Here is a 19495-nt window from a genome sequence, read left to right as displayed (position 1 = left end):
TAGATGTTTAACTTAATTCCTAGACCCAATTCCAAAGTGTGTGTGTGGAGGGTGAGTGGCTTCCCCATAACAATTCAATTCCAATACTCTCTACCAGAAGATAGGTTGAAATTCCATAGATTAAGGGTTCAGTCCTACAAGACTGCCACCCCACACATACACTTCAGATACCAATTACAAACCCAGCTTATTACTTGTGCTTCTGACCTACCAGCAACAAATTAGAGGTTCCTGTGACCAACTCCCTGGACTTCAGATACCAGTCACAAGTCAAAGTTGTTACCTGTACTTCTGATCGACTATAAATCAGATGTTTCTATAGCATCTTGCTTTGGTTCCATTAATTGGCTTGAGTGGCTCTTAGAACTCAAATAACCTATCTACTCCCCAGATTACCAGTTTATTATAAAAGGATACAACTCAGAAATCATCAGATGGAAGAGATGCATAGGTCAAGGTATAGGAAAAGCATGCCCCTCTAAGCACGCTACTCTTCCAAATCTCCATGTGTTCACCAACTGGAAGTGCTCCAAACCCAGTCCTTTTGGATTTCTATAAAAACTTTATTACAGGGCAGCCCCGGTGGCTCAGTGGTTTAGCGCCACCTTCAGCCCAGAGCATGGTCCTGGAGACCTGGGACTGAGTCCCACGTTGAGCTCCGTGCATGGAGTCTGCTTCTCCCTCTGCCTGTGTCCCTGCCTCTCTCTCTCTCTGTCTCTAATGAATAAATAAATAAAATCTTTTTTAAAAAATTGTATTACATGAGCATGATTGTTTAAATCATTAACTGTTGATGATTGAATTCAATCCCCCACCTCTCTCCCCTCCTGGAGGTCAGGAATGGAGTGGGACTGAAACTTCTTAAACCTCTAATCACACAATTGACTCCACAGAGGCAACCAGCCCCCAACCATAGGTATTTTCCAAAAATCACCTCATTAATATAAGAAAATACATCTTTATCACTCTCAACAATTAAGAAATTCCAAGGGAAAAAAATAAAAAGTTAAAAATTTAAAAAATTAAAAAAAAGAAATTCCAAGGGAGCTTTGATTCAGGAAGCATGGACAAAGGCCAAATATATATGAAAAATATATATTGGTAATCTAAATAACGAAATACATATATTTCTCATAATATCTCAATACTATAAATATTTTAACACTACTTTGGACTATAATTTGAAGTATATTGAAAAATGTGAATTGAATGCAAACCCTGCTTTCCCGTAGATTTTCTTTAGGTAAGCATAGCCTGTATATCTGTGCCTTGCAATCACTTTTCCAAAGTACACTATAATTTTATGCAATAATCATGTTAAATCATAATCTATGTGCTCAGGCAATAGGGTACCTTGCTTTTGAATTTGCATCTTATTTATTTCTCAGATAAAATCTTTCTAACCTAAGAGTATCCCACAAAGCAGGAATACTTGGTTTCTAGATTCTTGACTTAATCATCTAGCATGTAGAAACTCTTATATAACGTGAGAATGACATTTTCTTTAGAAATACAACCAAAGTGGGGCACCTGGCTGGTTCAGGTGGTAGAGCATGTGACTCTTGATCTCAGGGTTGTGAATTCAAACCCCATGTGGGGTATATTTTTTTATTTAAAAAAAAAGTCTTCTCAGTAGAAATGGAACCAAAGCTTCACCTTGAGATAAGCATAGTGTGATAACCATATTTGAAATAATCGGAGAAAACAGTCATCTTTATTTTGTGAGGTTAAGTACAACATTCCCATATCACACTAGAATTTTTGTAATTACAAGGAAATAAAATTGTTCTAATTTGAAATGATTAGTATAATAATACTGATAAATATTGTTACTATTCAACCTTGGCAGATTCTATATCTATTTAGTTGTGCAATAGATGCCATTCTCCCACCTATAATATTCTTCTTGATTTTTTCCCTAATAATAACTGTGAAACCCTCAAAACCTTATTCCGTAAACCCTCCAACTCTGACCCCTACTTTACTGTCTCTTTTGAACTTTTGATTTTCATTTGTATCATATTTTATATTTTACATCTCTTCATACATGATATTCTAAACATTCTTACAACGCAGCATATATGTCATCTTCTCAGATGAACTGTTAAACTCCTTAAAGGCAGAAGCTTTACTTTCTATTTTATTTTACTATCTGGTACCTTAAAGTACAACTAGAGAAAAAGTTTGAGTGTTTTTCTACTACTTTGTGTTTGTGGCATGCTCTGGAATCTTCAGTATTGGGTGGTATCTTGAAAGATGGAAAGAATCAAAACTACCCTCCATACCCAACAATATCGAGAAATTAGTCATGACTACAACAGAACAATTCACTTACCTAGACTACAAAAAGAGTATTACCATACCACTAGCTCATCCCTTTTTTACTTGAGTTGCTGCTTAAGAACTGTTCATTGAATGGATCCCATTTTTTACATATGAATGAGGTCAGGTTCCTACATGTGAACATAAACATGAAATCCTTCTTGATGTTGACTTAACTCTTTTCCTTGTTTCTTTTCTCCTACTTCCAGGAAATACTCCATTTTTCTCTTATGCTTCTAGAAACATACTCTACCCTGTGGCATGATGGGCCATTTCAATAGTCAGTGTAAGAAAAGATAATATCTTTTTTTATAGAGCATTAATCTTTTCATATTGATTCAAACATGGCAATTCAAAACATGACACATCTTACACAGAGGATGAGAAGTACTCTCAATTGACTCTACAAAAGCATAAACTAGAGCAAAATGTTTGCACTTAAGAACATTAAAATATCAAATAAGAAAACTATAAAACTGTAAAGCACTACAACCAACATACAGCTTTACTCTGAGCAATATAAGAGTAGAGGTGTTTTAGACCTAATACACAGAATTCTAGGTGTAATTCTGTTAAGCAGCTTTACATTTTGCCATTAGAACTATCTCCCCTCTATGTTAAGCTTTAATATCCTTTCAAATGCATTAATGTGTCCCCAGAACAGACTCTCACAGACTCCTGCCTGCTTTGAATATTTCCATTTTAATAACAGCTTCAGATCTTCACTCAGAGCTTTATATACCCCTTACTGTCACAGAGGCTTGTGAAAGACAGAAGGAAACAGCTCGTCATCCACAAAAGTCATCCAATGTACAGTTGTTTGCTTTAGAATACAACCCACAGGAAAATTAAAGGGGAACATCATTTACATTTGATTTTCTCTACCCTTTGTGTTCATCTCTGAATAATTCTAGAGGAATTTTCTAAGTCCCTGTAAGGACTGCTTAAATCTTTTCCTTTCTGAAAGTGGCTATAATTTTATGCTGAAAGAGAGAAGATCTTTCTCTTACAACTTCAAAATGGCAGAGTAGAGGCAAATATGATTTAGACCTTCATGGCATTAGGTCTTATAATCAGTCTCGCTATTCAGTGGCATGGCAGCTCAGTGGTAAAGAATATCACTTTACCAAAGCATCAGGGTCAAAACAACTTTTGTGACAGTAGTGATGGTTCTTCAGAGTTCTCTAAAATAAAAAGTGAGCTTTTAACATTTTGTGAAATTTCTGATCATATCAGTAACCACTGTCATGATTAAGAGAAAGTCCGAAGAGTTGGAGCAATACTAATTTCAGAGTTGGGAGAGAGACATAACTTAAAATAAACTGGAAGAATAGGTCAGACACAGCCTTGAAGATCTATGATGTTTTACATAAAGAAAAATACAAAATTCTAATAGGCAAGAATGATTGTGAAGACATTAAGAGAGGTAGAAGGGTAGGTAGTGAGTGTAAAATGTGCCCAGAGGACAGATTTTGGGCACATTTTACATTGTTCATATTGTTCAGGCAGAAGTGCCATCCCATTTAATATTCTACCTTCAAAAAATGTGATTTGTCAAAGATGGTAAACTCTCTGATCCCTTACTATCTCTTGGTTAATTGAAAATTGCTAATGAAAACACAAGAAGGCAAGACTACATACTCTTCTTAGCTGATGGCTCACTCTGACACAATCTCAAGAACAGAATTGAGGTTCGATATTATGGAACTGGGCTCCCACCTAGCTGATGTTTTGAAACTAACTTAGTGTGTCACTCATCTTGATGACAATGACCCATTTACAGCATTCAGCTCTCCACCACACATACTACATGATTCCAAAAGATCTTATCTGATTAGTTTTATTTAGTAAGCTAAAAACAACTTTTAATAACCATTTCACTTTAATTAGCATATGTCCTTTAAGAGCTGAGTATCGTTTTGTTTTTGTTTTTTTTTTAAATAAATACTAACTTGGTATTTTGGCTGTTTGGTATATCTAAAAAACCAAATCAGCAACCATTTCTTGAACTCCAAATGTTAGTATCCCGTTGCTTGCCATCTTCATACTGATGTAATACCAAAAGCTCCAACTCAATGGATCCTAAACAAAATTTAACATCTTTATTCCTAATTCTCTAATTTCTTATCTCTTTCTATTAATAATGCTTTATTCTTCCAGTATCCCAGACTCAAATTCTTGGACTTTCCTTTTACTCTTCTCTCTTAAACAAATCTAACATTTTAAGTCTATAATTCTTTCTTCCTGCTCTTTTATATTCTAATTCTTTTATGTTCTTACAACTACTACTATAGCAATGGTCTTCAAAGAACACAAGATGATCTATTGAAGGAGGAAAGCAAATATTAGTTTCTACACACAAAAATATTTTTTTCTATTTTTGCATGTTAAGTAGGTAGATATAGATATATAAATGTATCTATATAAATATACAGTAAATAATAAATATATTAATATGAATGTCTATATATGCATACATCTCTATATATACATATTTATGGCAGGGATGTCTATACCAGGATTTAGAGTCAGTATAGTTATTTCTTCTCAGGGATTGCCCAAGTAGTCAACTGTAAGCTCCTTTGGAAAGGAAATCATGTTTATATACTTCCATATCCTCCATACAGCCATCACAGTAGTAGCCCAGCACAGCTGTAGCATAGTAGACAGCATAGTCTTACACATAGTAGGTACTCAAATAAACATCTATTTAATTAAGTAAGTAATTAAAGTTATGAATAGCAATTCCCTTAACTTCTTCCAAGTTGCACCGCAATTTGTGTTTTCTTAAGACTACTTCTATTTTTAACTACAGTATATACTTGGTAAAGGATTTTACAACTCTCTAAATTAGCCCATGGTGATTACCCCTACTGTGCAATTTACCACTATTTTATTAAAGCAAGATTAAAGATAATACTTCATTGGAAGAAGTAACAGCGGCATTAACCTCTATTTACCTTGACATAATAAAGCTTTAATAAAACATGGGCAAATTGCATTGAGGGGGATAATTATTCCAACATAAAATTTAAAGGGAACTTAATTTCTCATTCTGCATGTTTAGTGCTTTAAGATTAGTGTCATTAATGTCCTTTTTCTCATTTATAGAGGATACATAAAAATATTCAACCCTCTCCAATTTATTTACTTATTAAATAATTCTGAATTTATATCTGAGTTCATAAACATTAGAACACAACTTTAAAATGCAATAGTTTTTCAGGAGTAAATATCCTTCTAGAATGTCAGGGCAGGGAGAGTTTTGTGGGAGAGCTTTTACCCCTAGCCAAAAAAAAAAAAAAAATCATCCTTGTCTAAATTTTTGAGTGTTGAATCAAAGAAGATTCTTGTTTGTTTTATATCCTCTGGCTTTATTACATCAGACAAGCTTCAAAGGAGCAGAGCACATAGGATTGAAAAATAACACAGCTGCATTTTGCAATGGAGAGCTCTGCCTCTGCCTGTGTTTTGTTGTTCATGTAATACTTTTCAATAAACAAAGATGTCAATCAACTCTCTTTGCAACACATCACATTTCAGATTTAAACCACTTCAGACACATCACTGCCCCAAGCTCACACATTTAACAGATAAAAATTCAGCTTTCTGTCAAGGCAAAATGCAGTATTGATTGTAGGTGGTATTTAGGCAAGAGAATGGCAGAACAATATTACCCCTTCATGGTCACACATAGTCCACTATAGAAGCAAAACATATAGTGCATTACACTCCACATAAAATTTTTTTCTAATGCTTAGCATTGATTAATACCCATTTCCAAACACATTCCTAAGAAAGGCTTCCACATGTAGCAAATTGTGAGGGTGGCAGAGGGGGGTTAGGAACACATGATAGCAATCATGAAAACTTTGATCACTTGATTTGATTCTAGTGCTTTGTAAATTAGCATAATTATTCAAACATGCTTCATTAAAAATCATGACTGTACAAGTCCTTCGGTTTAATGATCCAAGTACATACCACGTGAGCTAAGCTTTAAATAAGAATACCAACTTGGGGCTAGGAGGCTATGAAAGAGATGCTTTTCTTAAAATCAAAAGTGCAAAAGAAATTCCAAAACCAAGTCAGGAAAAAAAAAATCTAAAAGGTAGATCAGCAGTGGATGTGGTGAGTTATATTTTTCTATTTATCTTCACATCTATCTGAATGTCTCTTGGGGCCACCAAAGGTTAGTTACCACGTCACTTCTAAGCTACTGAAAGATTGGCATACAATCCCTGTAAATCTCGAACTAATTACATTTGAATTTTAGGTGTCACAGTTAGTTTTGACCTTTGAAGGTTGGCAGAAGAAAAGTTTGACAGTTCTTTAAGTGTTCTCAAATACTAAAAGAGGTTGTTTCAACTTAATGAAAGGAGAGAAAAACTAAATTAGTGATGCCAAAGATATTAATAAGACTACTATTATTGGCACACATTTAATTATGTATCAGATCCCATTTAATAATGATGTCAACTTCATTTAGACTGCAAGCTACATAAGTAAAATAAAGACAGCATACAAGATACTCCATTATTTTGGTTGTTCTATTAATATTAAGTACTAACTCATATTGAATCATGTTTATGGAGTTAAAATACAAAGTATGAGAGGAAAACGTGTTAAATTAATCTGTTCCTAAATCATTCAGATTCTGAAGCATAATGGATAATTACCAATACTCCCTGATTTTATATAGTATTCATGTTACATGGAGTTGGTTAAAGACAGACTGTCACTTTTCATATCACTTTTTTTCTTGCTTTTGACAATTTATATGACATCATCAGAGAGACATTTCATAGAGTTTATAGCAAATTTAAAGTAGATTAAATTTTAGAGGCTAATGTTTTTCAAAGGGTAGTTTATTTAAATCTACAGCTTCATTGCTAGATATATTAAGCGCTGTATGATTAAACTGCAAACTTTCACTGATGGCCTCTTAACACCAAGAAAATAGTCATTAATCTCAGAAATGTAAAATTGATCATTTGCTCTATGCAATGAAATAGCATCAACATCAGGTCACTAGTTACTTTTCAAGTTCACCAATAGTCAGGTGGATCTTGGCCAGGTGCCTAGATCAAGTATTAACAGTGTACCTGTCCAACAGTGATTTGTGAGAGGAAAAATGACAGATGATTTGCTTTAGCCCAATTGAGAAAATGTAGAAGTGACCAAAAGCAACTGGTAAATGAAATCATGTACTAGGAAAATAACTGAATGTGTAGTTCTAAACAGTCTCAGTAATTCCTATGTGAGGTGGCAAAATACAGTTCAAAATTTGTACCCAACCCTTTCTCTATCAGTGGACATATTATGGGATGTTAATAATTATCCACAATCTCCAGGGGAACTCTCCTGCAGAACTATAGCCATGTGCCTAGAGAATTTCAATCTTAAAAAATTAATGCATATCTCCCATGTTAATAATATTATAGCAGTAAACCTCTAAGAAACAAATAAATACTTCTATAAAATAAGTCTGGAAAGAGAAATTAGAAAGTTAAAAACTATGGGTAGTTAAATAGTAAGTGGGAAAAAATTGCAACTTAAATTCTTTGAAGGCAGGGATCATTTTTATTTATCTTTACTGTCACAGAACTATCATAACAGTTACCTTTAAATTTAACCCTCAATAAATAGCTTTTAATTAAATGACCCTCATTTCATCCTTGTCATTTATTCTGGTTTTCTGTGAATAAAATTTAAACATGGTGAATCCAGGTAATAATAGCAGTTCAGCAAATTTGGAGTGTGAAATATAGAAGGAATGTGAATAAGTGACAAAATAATGTCTGCAGATAAATTATTATCTTTGGCTTTTTATGCCATGTTGAGGAATTCAGACTTTCTCCTATAAACAGTGAAAAACTTCTGAAGGATTTTAAATTGGATAATGACATGATCAGTACTGTTTTAGAAGTAGCACTGTTTAGTGAGTAAATGGAGGGTGAATTTAAGCAGGGCAAGACTGATCCTTTGTGAAAGTATTGCATCACTTAAGAAGAAAGATGACCTGAAATAGGGTGAAGATGAATAAAAAGTGAGGAAGAAGGGGTTGGCCAGAAAAAGTTGGTAAAACAAATAAATTACATTTACTGTGCCCTACTAAGTGCCAAGCACTGAACATAGGCCTGAATTAATTCATTTAATACTCACTACAATTGTAGGGGGGAAAGATTATTATTATTATCCCCCATTAAAGATGAGGAAAACTCTATAGTTAGGTAACTTGCCAAAAGTCACAGAGTTGGTAAATGGCAGTGATTGCATTCCAAACACTAGATGCCTGCCTCTAGGCCTCCTTCCTAACAATTGCCTTACAACTTGTAGGTTTCTAGCTTATATAACATGGCAGATCATAATGCTCTCCCTCCACACAATGGGAGTCTGTGAAATAGGAAATAATAGGGTTTCTTAACCTTGGCACTACTGACACTTTGGACCATGAATTCTTTGTTCTGAGAGATTGTCTTGTGCATTATAGGATGTTTAGCACCACCCATGACCTCTGTGGATTAGTGCCATTAGACACCCCCTACGCCCACCCCAGTGATGGTTATGTCTCTGGACATTGCCTAATATCTCCTGGGGACTAAATAACCTTTTATTGAGAACCACTGGCTTATGGAAATGATAAAAATTCCATTTTTGTTAGGTTTTTACATTGACTTTAAGTTCCCTACATCTAGATAGCAATGCCAGCCAATGGCTAAATTCATGGAACCAGAATTCAAGAGGTATTCTGACTAGAGATACAGATGTAGCAAAGAATAATCACATTGCTAATAATTAGATGTGATTTCCAGGGACAATGTGAGACCAACCAAGGGCCAAGAACAACACTGGAGTGCAAGCATTTATGAACTGAACAGAAGAGGAACTAAAGTGAGGATGGGAAGATAGAAGAGAAAGAAGAAAATCAAGGGAAGGAGACATCTTTAAAAATGTCAAATTTTGCATAGTTCAAAGAAATAAATTGGATTTAATTGTTAGTATGTCACTGGTAACTGCTGTGGGAGTCATTTATAATTTTTTCTTAAAATTCTATTATTTTTCCCACACTTCTTTAAGCATTCCTTCTCTGGTTTCATTTATTTCAGTCAGTTCTCAAAGTTTTTAAGAATCAGCTGGTTACACCATCAACTGGCACCCCTTTCTTAAGAAAGCAGCCTCAGGCTAAGACTTGTGCTTTCAAGAATACTACTTCTATTAGATATATCTAACCTCAATGCTACTGAAAATTAGCGCTCCATATTAGAAACTGATTATCCTGGATGATCATGTCCTCTTTGCATAGGAAGTTTGAGGTTGCAATGCAGATAAAGAGAGCAAGAGACCAAGGGAGAGAATCAGACAGGGAGGTGTTGGAATGGCTGAGAATAAAGGCAGAGCTATTGCCTTATTCCTTAGAATAAGTCCTAGTTGTATGAGATTGCTGGAACCCTATTTTTCTAATGACCTAAAAGACAAACACACATAGAAACTGGTTCCAGAATTAGGGCTACAAAGGACTCTCAGATGGAATGTGGAACTGTTGGTGGCACAAAGGTAAGACAAAGACCCCTGACAAAGGAGGTCAGAAGCAGGGAGAGCAATCATTCCCTCTGAGTACTTCTCTACAATGGTTGAGATGACAGCTAAGACTAGTATAGTAGTGGATGCTAATTCACTTATGACACATAAGCGAATTTAGAAAGAGGATCACATCTGTTTAATGAGCTAATAGCCCATGGCTCACCTTACCCAACAACTTCACTGCTCTCAGGTCAAAATCTAGCTAAGGCTCTGCCATGGCACTGAGGATACATACAATCCTGGAATCATATTAGCCCATGATTAGCCATGAAAAAGCAGATAATTAAAAGTGTTTCCCTATTATCCCCATGTGTGTTACAGGTAATATGCTTTGTAATTGCTGCATAAGAGTTGTTTTTGAGTTGAGAAGGTACAGATAGGAAGGCTATTTTATACATGTATATGTGTATGTATGTATGTATGTATGTATGGGTTTATCTATTTTGGTAGGAATTTTGATTTTGAGTCACCTCTACTGAGACAGGGACCAACATTGGTTCTTGATCCCATAGGTAGAAAATTTAGGGAAAACATGGGTTACTATGTGATTGTGGCGTATAGTCAGCATGCTGAGACCTGTACTTGAAACCATATGTGAAAGCTAACTTTAGAACAAGCTGTACATCCAACCAAATCTTGTTTCCACAAAACTGAATCTCTCACAGCCACATGCAAAACAAGAAAATCTGGAGCTATCTGAGAAAACTCAGGGGAGACTTGGCTACCCTTCCAAGCCCCTATGAAATCCTTCACCTACTATATTCACGACATTTTTTAGGATGAAAGTGGCTTCACATTATGATGTGCAATCCATAAAGAAAGATGTGATTGAGATGCCAAATGGCATTCAAAAGTAAATAAATTTCACCCCGAATGACTTTAAGGAAGGGTCTGGATTTGGAACTAGCAAACTTTGGCCTGCTGGTGAGCTGCCTGCTTTTGTAAATACATTTTTATTGGAACATAGCTATGCCCATTTATTTACCTTTGTCCATGGCTGCTTTCAAACTATAATCACAGAGTTGAGTAGTTGTGACAGTGTCCCATGGTCCAGAACCCTAAAATATTTACTATCTGATCCTTTCAGAAAAAGAAAATGCTGATCCTTGGTGCAGATTAGAGATTTCTGACTGAATCAGGAGAGAACAGACTTGGCTGGTATACCCCAGGACAGGAAATCTGGAGTAGTTTGTGCTGAAATTACTATTTAATAAGATTCTCATCAGACACTCCTAGTTTTGTGCATCAACCGAGATGAGCAGAAGAAAGATGAGCAGCTGCCACTCTAACTGTTCTTCCTGTTTTCTGAACTTATTCAGCCCCAGCATTGGCCTGTGATGTTCCACATTGAAGAGCCAGGCAATCACTGATTCCTGAAAAATATAGCCCAGTGAGTTTGTTTTTGAGAACACTGGCCTTATTCCAGGTGCTTACGTGTTAATGAAGGGAAAAAGGGGATTTCATGGTAAAATAAACATGGGATGGTGAACATGTTTGATTAAACAAAGCTAAACATGTTTATTTACTCCATAATTTTTCAATCTTTAATATGAATGCCTGTGATCCCCAAAAGGATGAAGAAGGTTGACATGTAAATATATTCAAACTTATTTGAGCACAATATTATTTTTCCAGAATACTCAGAAGACTTAAATTTCTTATATATTGGGTTTGAGAATTCAAAGTGAAAGAAAGAATACAGAACTGTTAGATACTGTCTTGTCACAGGGCCTTTGTACAAAGCTTTTCCCCTTAAAACAATCCGTTCTCCCTCCACACACATACACCTTTTTCTGGTTAACTCCAATTCATCAAATTCTTAACTCACCCTCATTCTTCCATGACCATTCCCAAATTTCATCAGGTCACCTATTTTACATATTCATAGGACCTATTACTCAAAGCCTTATCATAGGTATATTTTAAAATTTACTTAGATGATGGATGCCTGGCTGGCTCAGTTGGTAGGGCATGTGACTCTTATTCTCAAGGTTATGAGTTTGAGCCCCATGTTGGGTGGAGAGATTACTTAAAATCTTTTAAACAAACAAACAAACATGGGTGGTTTTTAATAATGAGTCTTGCCCTACAGACTATCAACTTCATAGAGATCACCACAATATTCCTATCTCCCAGAAAAGTGAGTAATAACACGCAGTAAACTTTCAATAAATACTGTGATATGCATGAAGCAACACAATACTATTGCTTTCTCCATCAGAAGCTTGAAGACTCTTTTCACTAAAAGTTGACTGTCTAAAAAAAAAAAAAAAAAAGCTGACTGATAAACAATAATTCTGATAGTTTAAAATCTCCATATGCTCAGTCTTTCACAGACAGGATGGGGTTATTTTATGACCATAAAGCTACTCACTTGGAATAGAGACTTACTTAAAGTAAGATAAAGAGCTCTAATTGGTCCAGGCTTCAGGTTAAGACACCACGGACGTCTCCACTTCAAGTGTCTGAGGAAAACAGCCTTGCTAGAAAGAGCTTAGGTATGTATTCTTAGAATGAGAACCACTGTAACGGTTCTGGAGTTTTGAATGAAGAACATAGTCACTTCAAGATCACTGTCCTGAGATGCAGCTCATGTTTGTTGCTCAACTTCTGTGGACACATGACACTACATCGAGGTATATACTGATTTTAAAGTACCTATGTGAGATCAGTAAGATGCTTAAGATCCATGAGTTCTGAACTCAAGAAGTCAGTCTCAGATGAACAGATCCATGTAAATAAATTGATATAAATAAAATGATCCAGGAAAGCATGTGTTTTAAAAAAGAAAAAGTAGAACTCTGGAGAAGATGACTTTTAAGAACAGGTAAAGGAAAAGAAGACTAAATCTAAAAAGATCCAAAACAAATAAAGATAACTAGATGCTAACATTTGTTAAATCTAGCTGATGAGAACACAGTTTGTCTTATGTTATTTTTACACTTGAAACTCGTTTGAAATATTTCAAAACAAGTTTTAAAAGAGCCTGAGGAGTGACTGGAAAAATAGAAAGTAAAGTGGGAGGGAGCTGCTTAATTGAATCCAAAGAAGGGTACCATTTCATGTAGGGGGAGGTCAGTGATGAAATGGAGAGGTCAAGCAAGATAAGAATTAAAAACTGTCAGTTGTTTTGTCAATTGAATGGTTATTGTGACCTTACTGAGAACAGTTTTAGAAGACATGTGGGGCAGATGACAAATCTCATTTGATAAAAGAGAAAAAAAAAGGATGAAAAACAGCTGACTGTGAAAAAATAAAGATATTTATTATCTCATCTATCAATTGGAGGGGGGCAGGGCAGATTCAGAATTGCAATTTTAATTCAGGTCTTTGCTGCTTTGTTTTTTCATCTTCATCATTTTAGATTTTGTCCTCACACTTGTCTCCTCATATCTTAAGATGGTAGTAGTAGCTTTAAGCATTAAGCCTGCAAACCATAACCAGAAGCAAAATTTTAAAAAGAGGGACATATTTTCTATTTCTTTTTGAGGTGAGAAAACTTTCTTTCATTCTCATTGGCCAAAACAGTATCACTGTGCTCAGCTCTAGACCAATCACTAGCAAGGTGGGTGAGACTACAAGAAATAGCAAGACTTGCTCCATGAGGTTACAGATCAGTGGTAACCTACTCTGAATACAAGATGTCAAAAGGTGAGGACCTGATAAATGTGAGCTCTGCTATGACGGCAAGAAGTAGCAAGCGAGCAATTGTGAGAAAGGGAGCAGTGGAGTCTCACAATTAAGGATATATGGGCTATAGCCTATCCTGAGCGGAAAATCCAGCTGAGAGGAAGAGCTGAAGCTATAGGAAGGAGATGGGATGGCTGCAGATCTATCATTAACAGGAGAGGTAGGTCATGGAGGATGGGAGCCAGAACATGGGTAGAGAGATCAGATGTAGACTTATGGGACTTCTGGTCCACTAAGATCAGAGAAGGTTAGGCAAAGGAGGAAAGTGGGGAAAAAAGATCATATGCAGGTAACTTTTAGGAGTTGAAATAGGGTTGTTATAGGTTTTTATATTAAGTAAAAATATGTAAGTGTGTATAACCAGCATTAGCTACCGGTTGCCAGAGCTGGATGGGGTCAGTAGGAAGAGGCCAGGCCTCATACTACATCTAATTCCCAATTAACAGGAGAGAGATAATTAGGTCTAGATGGATTTGATAGGCTTCATTAAGTTGAATAGAGTGCTTATTATTATTTTGAGAGAGAGAGAGAGAAGGGAGGAGAGCAGAGGGAATGGAGAGAGAATCTTAGGCAGGCCCAACGTGGGGCTCAGGCTCAGTCTCATAACCCCGAGATTTTGACCTGAGCCAAAATCAAAAGTTGGACACTTAACCAACTGAGCCACCCAGGCACCCCTTAACGTGCTTATTAAGCAATGTATGTGGGGAAAGAAAACTTTGCATAGTGTCTAATATACAGTAGATACTCAATAAATGTCAATTGAATATTTGAATTCTACTTCTATACCAGGTGCATTAAAAGCCCAATTACATCCAACCCAATTTATGTATTTCTCCAGACTTTCCTGGCCCCACCTGCCTCCTGGCACTTGTTAGCTTTCTTAAGAGCCCCAGCCAGCTGTCTGTCACAGCTTCTATAAGATAAGGACTAGGCTCAGGCATGGCTTTCCATGATTCCCTCTATAGCCGATGGCTATACAAACCCTCTAGTGGTCTGACATCCAGTCTCAGGTAAAGTACAGTACCCCCAAAGTATGGGGTCAGGCTTCCCCAGTGATTGCTAGGAGGGGCTGAATAACATCACCCAAAGTGAGGAAGTGTTAAATATTCACAGCTCCTCACAATGTTTCCACAGTTGCACTTGAGCTACAATAGCTCAGACTGTTAATCAGCTGGGTTACCTGATTGAATTTGGACCAGAAAATGCAAGGAGAATAGAAGAATCTGGCAAAGAAATACTTTTCCATTCATATACCATCCAATGACTTCCCAAAAGTACATTAGTTACCTATAGACTGCCCTCACACAGTCCCAGGACCAAGCAACAAGCAATGGATATCTGTGAAAGTTGTCGTATCTTGACAATACAGAATATTATATTTGCTTTTTTTCCTTTCTTGCCTCACTCTGCTTTTCTCCAAGCTGCTCTGAGATTTCATATGAGCCTTCTTCCCATCCCCTTAAAGGGTTAAAAAGTGAGCATTTCCTCCACGGCATCTGTTTTCCAGGGAACCCCAGCAAAGACAACAAACAGCTGGATTGCTGACCTATTCAGTATACACATCCAGAGTGTGAAACAATAAGGCTGTCTGCCAATACTCAAATGCACAACTCCAATTGATGAAAACTGCTCAAATAGCCAACCAACCTAAGCCCCTAAAAGAATAATCCAAACTTAAGAGAAACAATAGACCATTTCTTTTAAAAATCCATGAAAAATACCTAGCACAGGTCTGGCACAAAATAGATATTCAGTAAATATTCACTAGGTGGTTCATTCATTGATTTCCACCAATTTCAGGGAGAACAAAGGACAACATGGAGGGATATAAAGCATTTGTTGTCTTTTATTTTGGATGTGTGCACAGTCAGAGACAAACTAAATCCTTGATGAACTACAATAAATGTTTTCATATTCAGTATTGGATCACCTGGGGGGACTCCATGCAGCAATTGTAATATGAGTCTATTGATAGAGATTCAAACCTCAGAAAGAATAGCCTAATCTATGATCATCTGGGGGAGAATCAGCATAAACCACTGGAGAGCAGCAGTGAGCCAGACCACAGGCGGAAGCTGTTAGGTGAAAGGCAAGTGTGCCAAGGATGAGATGCAATGCAATTCAGGATTTACCAACCTTCAGACAAGTTGTCCATAGTCCACCCCTAGCCCACTTCTATGGTTATAATATTGTGAATGTATATTTGAGAATATCACATGGTTATTAACATAACTTAGTCCTATTAATTGTGGAATCAAATCTGCACTATTATAATAAATATTATATTCAGAACCATGAAGATGAGATATGTGTACAATTGTAGTTTACTCCATAATTCTCAGAATGCAAGTCATTTACATACAATTCCTAATACTTCAGAATGGACAACAAACTAGCTGTGTTCTCCTCAAAATGCTTTAATTATAAATGAAAATGCTCATTAGTCGAATTCTAAACCTTTGTAAAACTTAAAAATGTTAAAAATATCTCTAATAGTATGTTTACTATTTAAAAATAACAGTTCAAACACATTTAACTGCTGATAGCATCTTTCTCCAAAGGGTGGTGAATTATAATTCAATGTTACAGTATCTGAAGCAATAATTTCATGAAGTGTACTATTATAATCATTTTGTAGAGCAGGAAGTTGAGTCTTAGAAAGTGTAATTTTTTTGCCTCAAGTCATACAACATCAGATGTTGAACTAAGATTTTTGATGTCTTGCCAATTATTATAATCCCAAAATATTCTTAGAAAGAAGGTAAATATACTATAAATGCCAATTTTTAGTATATTCCATTTCTACTCATGCACTCATCAATATTTATTTAGTACTTTCTGCATCTGAGTACTTTTATGGTACCTACCATATCACCATCATATATTTTATATATCTCTTAAATCTGCACAATTAACCTGAGAAGTAAGAAAAGCATCTGTTACTATCACCATTGTACCCTTTTGCTGAGTACTTGCTACATGTTAAATGTATTACATTAGGCCATTTACCCCTCAAAATGATCCATAAACCCTTACAAATGATACATTTATCCTATAGAGATGTGAACCAAATCTTTCAGTCTCCAAAGCTATGATCCTATCTAGGGCCTACTTTATAGTGGGAAAACTTAGAGCTTTAGAAAGGGTATTATTTTATTGAAAGTCAAAATTTGAAGGAGTAAAAAATCAAACCCAAGTCTTTTAGCTCCAAACCTTAATATTTAATTTATAAAAGATTTTAAAACTCCAAAATTTAGGACTAAAGCACAAAATATAAAAAGTAGTAAAGAAAATAAAAAGCAATGCTATGATAAACACAAGGAAAGCGGTTACAATCTTTTGTCCCAGTTGAAGAAAGAGATCAAGACTCCACTATATCCTTTTACATGAATTTCATTACTGAAAAGCTGATTCAGGATATGAAACTTTGGAATGAAATAAATTCAAATACATTACTTTCAGTACCTTACTTTCTAGTTTCAGGAAGACAGGCTATACAAGTCAAAGGAGAAAGAACAAATACTGGCTATAGGCATATGAATCATTTAACTGGCCCCCATTTTCTTGCTTTATTATTTCAGCGATACTCTACTCATGCCATTGTCAAGGTCATAAACAATTTCTTCTAAAAGTGTATTTTTTCAGGTATTTTTAAAAAGATATCATAATGCACAAAAATCCCCCCAAAATGAGATTAATATCACTTCCTTTCTTTGCTTTCATTCTCAAAGTTTAAAGAACTGAGAGTCACTTGCAAGATGGAAACCAACTGCTTTAAATTTTGATGCCATCTTAACGGGATTCAAAGAAGGTGCTAGGATTCAAAGCCTCCCTTTGAAGTAAAAAGTCCCTCAAGAAGATTGGTTTTTGTCTTGCATTAGTGATCTTTCCTAAAAGTCACTAATGTCTAATTCTCTTTTCAGTCTAGCATATAAGTGTGTGCTGCATAAAGTTCAGAACTATGTCATGTGCAAAACTTCTTGCAGGGATGCTATCATTTACATTTGGAAAAAGTAAAATTCATAAACAAAAATAAAACTGAAGATAATACTAAAAGTAAGATTTCTTTTTTAAGTAACTGTGAAATAATTACCTCTGGATCTACTGAGCATGTTGATGAGGTACTTCTTTGAGAATATGCTGCTTTCAGTGAAGAATCAAAATGGCTATTACATTTTAATCTACTAGCCACTTAACATTTAATATTATATTTACTAAAATGTCTCCAAGTATCTTTGAACATTGGGGTAGGTGTTTTGAACAAGGTTACATTTTAATTACCTCCACTATTTCAAGTTGCCCCCCCTGCCACAGCATATAGTTAGCATACTATTTCAAGTTGTCTCCCATAGCATAACTTCTGAACTCTGGAATATGACATATAAGGCCCATTGTGAACTAACCCTCCTCCCTGCCCGTCCTCATCCTTCACCATCCCCTTGCCTCCTCAGCTATTTCCTCTCTAAGTGAAATCTGTAACTGTTATTTACAGTTGAGGAAATACATCAGCCCTCTTACCCTTGTGCCTGTGTACATGAGCTTCCAGTATGATCCCCGTACTACTCCTCTGCCAACTCTGACTTACCCTCCACCCAGGATCAGTTGCCTCCTCTGTGCCATCATAGTAGCCTTTCTGTCTCTACCACATGACTCTTCTAAGCTCATGTATTGTGCCCTTACTAGTACCAGCCACATTTAATTTTCTGAACAACTCTAAGAGTTGGTTTTATTGCCATCTTCAGTTTTCAGACTTAGTAACTTAAGTACATGCTTCAAGGTCATAATGTATTGTGATGCTGGCTACAAATTCACTGTCCTTATTTTCAACATGATAATTCATCTATCAGAACATAATGAAGAAAATTTTCCATGTGCCTTGCTAAAGAAAAGTTACCCTGTGACAACAGAATCATTTTGATCTACAAATGAAATGCCTTTAGTGTACCTATAATGGTTTGTAATTAATGCCACTTTCTTTTTCTTAAGAGATTAGTAACCACTTGATTCATAGTAAAGAACAGACTTCTGCCAAACACCATCATCAAAGTTCATAAGCTGTGGTTTCTACAATTCACCTTATCCTCTTCCTAACACTTAACTGGGTCGTTTACCTTTCTAACTTTTCATGACTCCTAATAGAGTAATGATATGTTTCTGTCATGCTATCTTTACGTGTTTTCAGGATCCTAGGATGAAATGTGTCTATCTGATTTAGAGGTATTAATTCACATGTTACAGCCAGATGTGGTCTTGCATATTTGTCCTAGTCTTCAGTTTTATTTCCTTCCTTTGTATCACTTCCATTCTTTCCATTTGCATACCATTTTCCTTGGTGTAGAATGTAGCAATTGGCATTGAGTCATCCTGCTGGTTTCTTTCAGCTGCTAGTATTTGTCCAGTTTGCTCAGGAGTAAGCCTAACCTCCTTTTTGCTCAGCTACTTCTATATACAAATAAAAAGACTATTTATTTCAGTCGTGTATTTGGCAGGTTTTGCCCTGGTCTGCTTTTGGCATTTTTTAAAAGTTTTTATTTAAATTGCAATGAGTTAACATGCAGTATAATATTAGTTTCAGGAGTATAATATAGTAATTCAACACTTCCATAAAATACCCAGTGCTCATCACAAGTGCACTCCTCAATCCCCATTACCTATTTAACCCATTCCTCCCGCCAAACACCCCCTCGGTTAACCACTGGCATTTTTTTGATAGCATTGTTTCAATTCCTACCCATAAAACATATTCAAAGAGATTAATCCATTCAAAGGACCTAATGTGTCTCAACTATCAGAACAAAGGAAAGATCATTTCAGGTCCTGGCTACAAAGTCCAGAGGTGCAGTTAACTGCTGATTTTTCAGCCTTACCTTAGCTATTCAGACCTTATCCTAGAAGCACC

At 35.8% G+C, this 19495-nt stretch overlaps 1 long non-coding RNA gene across 4 annotated transcripts in view; it reads right to left on the bottom strand.

The window, feature by feature from the left end:
* Positions 1–18350, bottom strand: part of LOC119874221 — a 70331-nt gene extending 51981 nt beyond the window's left edge. The window contains exons 1-2 of one of the 4 annotated variants that reach the window (XR_005368047.1): positions 18182–18350; positions 17690–17736 (exon numbers count right to left, since the gene is read on the bottom strand). This is a non-coding gene — a long non-coding RNA (uncharacterized LOC119874221). The other 3 variants (XR_005368048.1, XR_005368045.1, XR_005368046.1) reach the window with 3 other exon arrangements.
* Between the last annotated feature and the right edge of the window lie 1145 nt (positions 18351–19495).

This window comes from Canis lupus, chromosome 12 (genome assembly GCF_011100685.1).
Source record: "Canis lupus familiaris isolate Mischka breed German Shepherd chromosome 12, alternate assembly UU_Cfam_GSD_1.0, whole genome shotgun sequence".
Lineage (NCBI taxonomy): Eukaryota > Metazoa > Chordata > Mammalia > Carnivora > Canidae > Canis > Canis lupus.
The sequence above is the reverse complement of the archived record's forward strand: the minus strand, read 5'-3'. Positions and strand labels throughout refer to the sequence as shown.